The following is a 9182-nucleotide window of genomic DNA, read 5'->3' as shown; positions in this document are numbered from 1 at the left end:
TTGTGTTTTCTTAAATTTTTCATAATCTTTGCTTGAGTGGTCTAGTTCATCCACTTTGTCTTCCAGTCTTGATATTCTGTTTTCCATTTCATTCATCCTATTGGTGAGGCTTTCTCCTGTCATTTCTAGTTGGCTTACTGAGTGTTTCACTTCCTTCTTCATTTCAGCCTGAGTAGTCAGTCAATATTTCTAGCTCTCTTCTGAATTCGTTCAGAAGTTTATCCCTATCTTCCTTCGGTTCTTTGATTTCTTGTTTGTGTGTTCTTTAAATTCACTGAATTATTTTATCATGCTTATTATTGTTCTTTTGAGTTTCGTGTCCTGCATTATCTCTAGGGGGTTCTCATTGCACTCCTCTAGAGGACTATTAGTATTTGGTGGGGATATGTTATTTTGGTTTTTAATGTTATTATTTCCTCTCTGTGATTTTGACATGTGAATTTCTTTTGTAGTTTCTGATTCTTGTGTGAGACTCAAGCCTTCTTTTGTTGAGTTTAGGTCTGCTTCTGTTTGTAAACTTTATGTGCCTTTGTGGTTTACTTGTTGGGCATGAAAAGCTGGTTGGTCCAGGCTTCAGGTTCTCTTTTGATTTTATATTGGAGGGGCCAGATGGCTTTCATGTCTCCAAAGTTCCCACAGAGGCCCAAGTCGGATGAGGATCAGATGTTCTCAGGCTTTCTTCTAAGGTCTGGATCCATCCAGGAAAGATGTTGTCCTCAGGAATTTGAGGGTTGGACTGGCCTGGGAGCGAGGCCCAGGAAAGATGCTGGTCTCAGGCAGCTGGTGGCCATGCTACCCAGAAATGCAAACGGAGATAGGAGTGGGAAGAGGATCCAAAGGCTCCTGGGGACTGCAGGGAGGAACTGGGTTGGTCTGGATGCAAAGGATCAGGAAGCTGAGAGTTCAGCCCAGGTGTCCAGGAAAGAGGCTGGCAGGTTGTGCAGCCCAGGGAAGCAGAGGGAGGTGAGGGTTCTGACTTTAGCATAATAGACTTAGTCTGCAATTATAACCAACTACCTAATAGTAGTCACACTCTGTTCAACTATATCTAGCTTCCACTGCAGGGAATAGGGGTTTCTTCTCAGGCTAGCAATACAAGTTTATGGCTCTCACTTTTAGCTCTCAGCTTCTCATTACAGTTCCTGTATCATTCTCTGTAGGCATGAGGACAACCTAATATTAAACAGAACAGAAAGCCTTGCTGCCCTTGTAAACACCACTCTCTCTTCGTGACTTTTTTTTTTTTTTTTTTTTTTTTTTGGTCTTTTTGAGACAGGGTCTTCCTGTAGCCCCAGCTGGCCTGGATTCGCTATGGGGACCAGGCTGGCCTTGAACTCACAGAGATCCGCCTGCCTCTGCCTCCAGAGTGCTGGGATTAAAGGCATGCATTAAATATCTATTCATTGTTCCTTCCAGAGGATTCACCTTACAGAGGCATTTTCTCAGGCCTCTCCAAGTGAAAACTTCAGTATTTGGGTCTCCAGTACACGCTTTGCCCTCTTTGCATCTGAGCTATGAGCAAGCCAACTTCACAATCTTATCTAACCACTTCTTTCTCGGACCATTCCTCCTACTGCTTGTGTTAGTTTGGGTCCTCGATGTGCAAGAGATTTGGTAGTGGGAATGTCTGTGAAGACAAAAACATGAGAACAAGAGGAGTCAAGCAGAGTCTCAGATCCTAGTTTATAGGTAGAGTGCCTATGAAGGAGGAAAGAGGATTTGGGGAGGAAGGGTATTTGCTTCTAGGAAGACTCAGCCTGCTGGTGGGAAATCCTCACCTAAAAGTCACCAGTTGGAGGAGTCGCATGTCACTCAAAAATCAACCTGCATTAGTATACCATGGTTAATCATTGACTCTTGGTGACCAGAATAACACACACTGTCCAATAAGTCTGGCCAAGACATCAGTGGCTGATAATAGCCTGGGGTTAGTCATCTTGAGTCTCATTCCCATCTGATAGCTCTATAAAAAAAGAAGGGCAATGCTAGAGGAATTAAATATGTGCAGCAAGGCCGATGGGAAAAATGATTTCCTGCAACTGAGTTTTTCTCTTCCTTCCTCACATCATACCAGCTAGGAAGCCTCTCTGGATGATATTAGTTTTGAAGAAAGGCATGCTCCTGATATGCTTAGAAAATGGAACAATACCATTTCAGAATTCAAAGGAAAATTGTTCCATTTAGGAATTGGGAGTGAAATGCTCAAGAGAAAGTTCATTTCTGCCTCCCTGTCTTGGGTTGAGATGTGGGCAAAGTTACACTTAAATGAAGAAATTTTTCCACTTGCATTTTTAATAGCAGGGAAGAGATGGTGATACTGGTCTGCACAGATTCTTAAAATTGGAAGGGGACCCATTAGTCATGTTCACTGTTTATCAGCCTCCTGTCTGGCAGTAAAATCTGTGCAAGCTTCTCAATCCCAGTTCTTGAGATTAGTCATATTTGACCTATATGTCTCTTGTGACAAGAAACTCACTGCTTTCTGATAATTTGGGTTTTTTTCCTGCTTCCTCCTCCTCCTATTCCTCTCTTCCATTCCTTACCTCCCTTTGAATTCTTCTTTCCACTTTCATATCTCCCCTCCCTTCCTTAGAACCTTCCATCCCTTAGTAGTCCCCTTTCCAGGTTCACCCCACATTTGCACCCATATATACACATACATAAAAACTAAAAGCTAGGATCAGCATACGAGAGAAAACATGTGGGATCTGTCTTTCTGAGACTGGGTTACCTCACTTAATTTAATAACTTCATTTTATAAATTTATAAATTATCCATCCATTTTTCTGTAAATGTCCTAATTTCATTTTGCTTTATGGCTGTGTATGTGTGTACATACCACACTGTTATTATCCATTCATCAGTTGATGGACATCTACGCTCCTTCCATTTCCTTGCTATTGACCAGAGCTGCAATAAAAATGGATGTGCAAGGATCTTTATGGTAGTATATAGACCCTTTAGGTATATGCTTAGGAATGTATGGCTGGGTCATATTGTAGTTCTATTTTCAGGGTTTTTTTAGAAACTTCCACAACGACTTCCATAAAGATCCTGTTAATGCTCTTTCTTTTAAAATATTTTTACTGATTCTTTGAGAATTTCATACAATTTATTTTTATAATAGTCAGACCCCTTCCCCACCTCTACACCTCCTACTGCCCCCTACTTGATGGTCTATACTGATATTTTTTCTTTTTTTAAAGACCTATAAAGTCCAGTTTGTGTTCCCCAAATGCTCTTGGGATGGGTCCGTTGCTTAGAGTCTGGTCAACCTACCAGGAGTTACACCCTTAAAGAAAACTGACTCTCCTTTTCCCAGCAGCTATCAGCTGCCAATAGATACTCAGCTAGGGCTGGAATTTTTGCCTACTTCCCCTATCCATGCTGGGTTCTTGTCTGGCTTGGGCTTGCACAGATTATGTGCAAGCTGTCACAAGTGCTGTGGGTTCATATGTGCAAATGCCTTGTTGTGTCCAGACAACAAGGTTTCCTTGCATTCATTACCACCTCTGGTTCTTAAAATCTTTCTCTACCCTTTTCCACAATGATCACTGAGCCTTGGGAGAAGAAGATGTGATATAGGTGTCCCATTAGAGCCAAGCACTCTGCAGTCTCTGACTCTCTGCACACTGACCGCTTGTAGGTCTCTGTATTAATTGCTATCTGCTGCAAGAAGCATCTCTTATGAACGATGCGGGATACATTACCCTACATGTATAACAAGACATTTTGTTACCATGTCTGTTTGACAGACTAATAGTAGTAGGTTCTCCAGATATGGACACCATCTTGTGAAGTGGGTCTTAAATCCAATCAGAAAGTAATTGGTTATTCAAATAATATTCATGTCACTCTTGCACCCCAGTGGGCATATCTTGCCAGGCCAGTTGTTATTGTAGCTCACAGGGTTCACAAATGGGCAAGGTTGGAGATTACTTTTCCCTTCCAGTAGCATCCATACACCTTCTAGTACTATTAAAGCTAGCCAGCAGAGATGAAGCTTCAGTTTTATGCCTTTGTTTGTTCTATGGCACACATATTGTAGGGTCTTTAGCAATAGGGTTTTTAATGTCAAGTTCTGGCAGGTAGCCAAGAGCAATAGCAAATGCTAGTATTGTTTGAGGGTCTATGGATCCCCACTCCCAGTCAACAACTTCAAAAGAGAGAGTCCATTCCTGGCATTAGGCTTTTATTTGCTAGCCTGTGCTGTCTGGTAGGGCCATTGAACCATATATATATAATTTTAAGAAGCTTTTATAATTGTAGGTTTCCATATGACTTCTTCCAAAAGCCTTTAGTATTACTTATCCCTCCCCTTACTCCCTCCTCTTCCTGCCCTCCCATTCCCCACTCCATTTAACTCTTCTTATTCCATTGCTCCCCTCTCCTCCTTTCTATCACTGCATTCTAGCTCTCTCCCATAACCCCCTCCCCATGGTCCCTTATTCGCTTCCTCACATCAATGGATCTTCCAATTGAAATACACCTGTTAAAAGATTCAAAGCTAGCATCCACTTATGAGAAAGAACCTGCAACAGAACCTCCACACTAATTTCCACAGTGGCTGCACACGCCTGCTAAAATTCTTCATGTCCATGGCATGATTTCAATGTTTTCAATTTTAATTAGTGACAACATGATTCCAAACACTACCAAGCCATGTCATAATCAATAAATTAGCACTTTGGCAGCTCATCTGAATATTAATGAGCATGATACAAATCATTACTCCCTTTATAGGATTCACTAAAACATGGCTGTCAAGACAGGAGTGGCTATAATCCCAGTACATGGGAAGCTGAGAAAGGATTGATGGTTCAAATCTAGCCTAGGCTACACAGCAAAACCATGTCTGTAGAAAATAAATGAAAACAAAAGAACCCAAAGCAGTTTGCTCCCTCCCCTTCCATCAGCCAGCCCATCACACATGGAGCCCTCTGTCTTCCTACTCACCGCACAGCCCCAGGAGGACAACATCACCTTCACTAGGAACTTGTTAGACAAGTAGACTTTCTACCCCAGTTCAGCCCTAAAAAATCAGAATCTGTATTTTTAAAAAAAGTTTTATTGAGCCCTTGTAATTTCATATAACAGTTCTTAATGAAATTTAGGCCCCTTTCCCCATCCATGCTCCCCATCCCCCAACTGGACCTCATGGACTGCTGTACATGTTAAGTCCTATCCAGTCAAGCATTTGTACCCAGATGTCCTTCAATGCACATTGATCCACTGGAGTCTAGTCAGCCCATCTAGAGATCGTAAATAAGGCATACTCTCCCTTACCCAGTAGCAATCAGTCTCCAATAGTTCTCAGTCTAGGGCCAGCCTGCCACCCATTTCTCTCCTCCCTTCTGGGCCCTTGTTTAATTGAGTTGGCATGAGTTCTGTGGTCAATGGAACCATTGTCACAAATTCACATGTGCAAGCTTCCAGTGGCCTGAAAGCCTCTGCTTCCCTGTGTTCATAAACCAGCACACTGGCTTGTACAATCCTTCTGCCTCCTCTCCCACAATGGTCCCTGAGCTGTGGGTGGGTGAGGTTCAGTATGGGAGTCCCATCTAGGGGTACACACATCACAGTCTCTTATTCTTTAAAACTTGGCCAGGTGTGGCCTGCTGTGCATATCACACTGTTGTATAAGGAAGCTTCGCTGGTGAGAGTTGAGGGATGCATTAGTTTTCTCTACCCCTCATTCCAGTATGTTCCACAAGGCTTAGGTGTAGAGGTTCAACTGTAGATGTGACACCTAGAACTGGGCATCTCTAAGACATATACTCTCTGTGTCCGACCAATTGTAGAACTCTACAATAGCCTCTATCTGTTGAAAGAAGAAGCTTCTTTGATGAGTGCTGCACTGTGTGCTTGTCTGTAAATATAAGGATTCATATTTAGCATATGATAAGAAATTTAATTTGTCTAGAGATATAACAGAGATAGGGTTTTCTCTAGGATCTATGTCCTCTCTTGCTATGTGTATTTGGCTGAGTTTACAGTGCCACCTATGAGTTGACTCCCATTGAGAGGGCTTTAAGTCCAATTAGATAGCTGTTGATTACTCCTCAGACTAGAATTTGCATTTTAATGAGATTCCTAGTGAAGCTTTGGCACACTGAACTTTGGATGCTCCAGTCTAAGGTACTGTGAGCAGATGACTTAACCCTTGATACAGTTTCCTTTATGAAAGGAGGGAGGATAATAAGGAGCTCTCCAGGAGCCCTACAGTTCCCAAGTTCTCTGGCGCTCTGCTTTCTTCCTGGCTACTTCATTTACCTTGAATGTTCCCTGGAGTTGTTCTGCAGTTACAATGAAGGCAGCAGAGAATTGATAGCTGATTTAAAGATACATTACACCCCTTTCAATATTAATAGCCACAAATGAGACTCTTTAACACAGGAGGGGTAAAGTGCTAGTTCTGAAGCCTGGTCATTTGATCTCTGGCTTAATTGAGTTCCAGACTTTTAGTTAAGTTCCAGAAATACCACACTAGCACAAAGACCCATGCTACACTGCAGATCCATCATGTCCACCTGGGGAGGGGATAAGAAAAGACATATCTCTGTAGGAGAAAAAGTACAGCCTTCTTTGGAATCAGTTGATCAGGGTTCAAGATCTAGGCTAGCCATCTGTTGGATTGTTCCTTGCAGTGTGCTTCTGTAAATGGGGTGTAATAATAGCACCTACGACATGGGTGGTTATGAAATTTACATGAGATAAACTCTATGACATGCTTATCCCAGAAAAAAATGAATAAAGTCTTAATATTATTTTCATTGTTACTCCTTCATTTCTAAAACATACTCTTAATTATTCTAGAGATTTGATATACATGTTGTATATAAATAGATTTTATATGCACTTACAAATTACTCAATACTTTCTATCCTCTGAGTTTTATTGAGCATCCATAACATAGAGGGCAAACACTGAGCAAAGATATTACGTATCTACTCCTCACAAAACCTGAAATCAAAATAAAGGTAAAAATAAGAGAAATAGGGGTTGAAGAACTGGCTCATTTAGTAAACCCATGAGGACCCAAGTTCAGATCCCCCAGCACCTACATACAAAAGTGGCATAGCAGCAGCACCTGCCTGTAATCCTAATGCTTCAGAGGCAGAGATAAGAGGATCTCTGGGGCTAGCCTAGCCTAGGTGGTGATCTCCCTTTTCAGTAAGGTGGAAAAATGATTGAGGAAGACACCCACAGTCCACCTCTGGCATCAGTATGCACATGTACACATGTGTGCACATGCAAACATTTGAGAGAGAGAAATAAGTCAGAGAGGTAAGACTCCAACCAAACAGGATGATCCTGAATAAATATGAGCAATTCATACAGATTAGTATTCATCATTGCAGAAACTATTTATTAGTTTTAATCAGTGTTACTATTTAGGGTTCACCAAAGAAATAGAACCAAGAAGATGAACAGAGAGACAGGGTAAGAAAGAGACTGGTGTTTAAATTTAGAGTTAGGCTCACCAAATTATGAGGGATAACACATACAGAATCTGCAGGGCAGGTCAGCAGCTGCAGAGCCAGAGAGGAGCTGATGTGGCTGGAGACTGCAGGCCATGTGGCAAAGGAGTCCTTCTTCCTTGGTCAACTGAATGAGGTCTGCCCACATTACAGAGAGTGTTCTAGTTTGCTTCTCTATTTCTGTGATAAAACACTGACTAAAATCAGCTTAGGGAGGAAAGGGTTTATTGCAACTTCTAAGTAATAGTCTGTTAGAGAAGTCAGATAGGAACTCAGATCAGGAACCCAGAGACAGGAACAGACCATGGAGGAATGCTGTTTCCTAACTTGCTCCCTCTGGCCTGTGCTCAGCCTGCTTTCTTATACAACCTAGGACTACCTGCCCAGGGGTGGCACTGTCTACAATGGGCCAGATCATCCCACATCAATAGCAATTAAGAAAATCCTCACAGACATGGTCACAGACCAATCCAATGAAGGAAATGCCTCATTTGTGGCCCCTCTTCCCAGGTGAATGAAGTTGACAACTGATGCTATCCAGCACAGACATAGTCTGCCTTACTTAAATTCTACTGATTTAAGTGTTAATTTCATCCCCAAATCACCTGCAATATCCAAATTGATGTTTGACTAAATATGTGGATACTATAGGCCTAGTCATGCTAATACATAAAATACCATCTTAGTAGGTTACATTAATACATGAGTGCAATTTTTTTATATCTTTGTCTTCTTGGTCCCATATGCCTGTTATCCTACCAAACATACCAATGAATTGCTTTGTTCTGTTTCTGTATTGCAGCTACAATAAGACACTGATAGGTGCATTTTGTTTCTTCTTAACAAGAAGTCCTCCAACTTTGTGTGAATAACACAGCTCCTCCTGTTACAGTGAGTTAACATACTAGCTAGGCCATTTGCTCAGATTGTCCATAACATCAACAAGCCTCCAACCTTACACTTGTCTCTACTCTACTAATCAGAAGGCTAAGGTTTCTAGCAGCTGTAAAACTTTGCCCAATATTATATATTGAGTTACAACAGACCCAGGATTTCCTACAACTCCTATCTTACTGCAAAGCCTTTGCTAATTCCACTATGCCACAATGCTGACAGTAAAGGTATTATAGTATAGGGAAAAGTAAAGTTAAAGGTAATGGCTCTGCCAACTTTTCTGTCTTATTTTTTTCTTCTCTTTCACTTTTTATTTCATTAATGTTTAATATCATTTTAGGTAACAAAGGGAGAACACATATCAAATATTATCTTTAGGTAGTATTTATCCTAATAGTATACGCTCCTACTTTCAAACTATTTTTCCATCAGTAATTAGTTTGGGTAGTAGCCTCTTAAAAGGATATTGCTGCACTAGGAGAGATGCATCATGGTTAGCTGCAAAGGTACCTACCTCTTTGTGCTCAGTGATCACTTAGAACTGATCTTTGAGAGGCTGGCTCAGCCTCTCAATACTGACACAGAGAATCAATGTGAAAGAGCTGGGTTGGTTAATTGTGCTATAAAGACTTTATTAGGCACTTTAAAGTCTAACAGAAAAATCAATTATCAAAGAACCTGGCTAAAATCATTGAAAAGAAGTTGATCCAAGTATAGTAGATTGACAAAAATTTATTTATTTTTTTGTCTTTTTGAAGCAGGGTCTCCCTGTAGCCCCAGCTGTCCTGGAGCTCACTATGTAGACCA

This window comes from Nannospalax galili, unplaced genomic scaffold, assembly GCF_000622305.1.
Source record: "Nannospalax galili isolate Female #2095 unplaced genomic scaffold, S.galili_v1.0 scaffold1005, whole genome shotgun sequence".
Lineage (NCBI taxonomy): Eukaryota > Metazoa > Chordata > Mammalia > Rodentia > Spalacidae > Nannospalax > Nannospalax galili.
Note: the sequence above shows the minus strand (reverse complement) of the source record.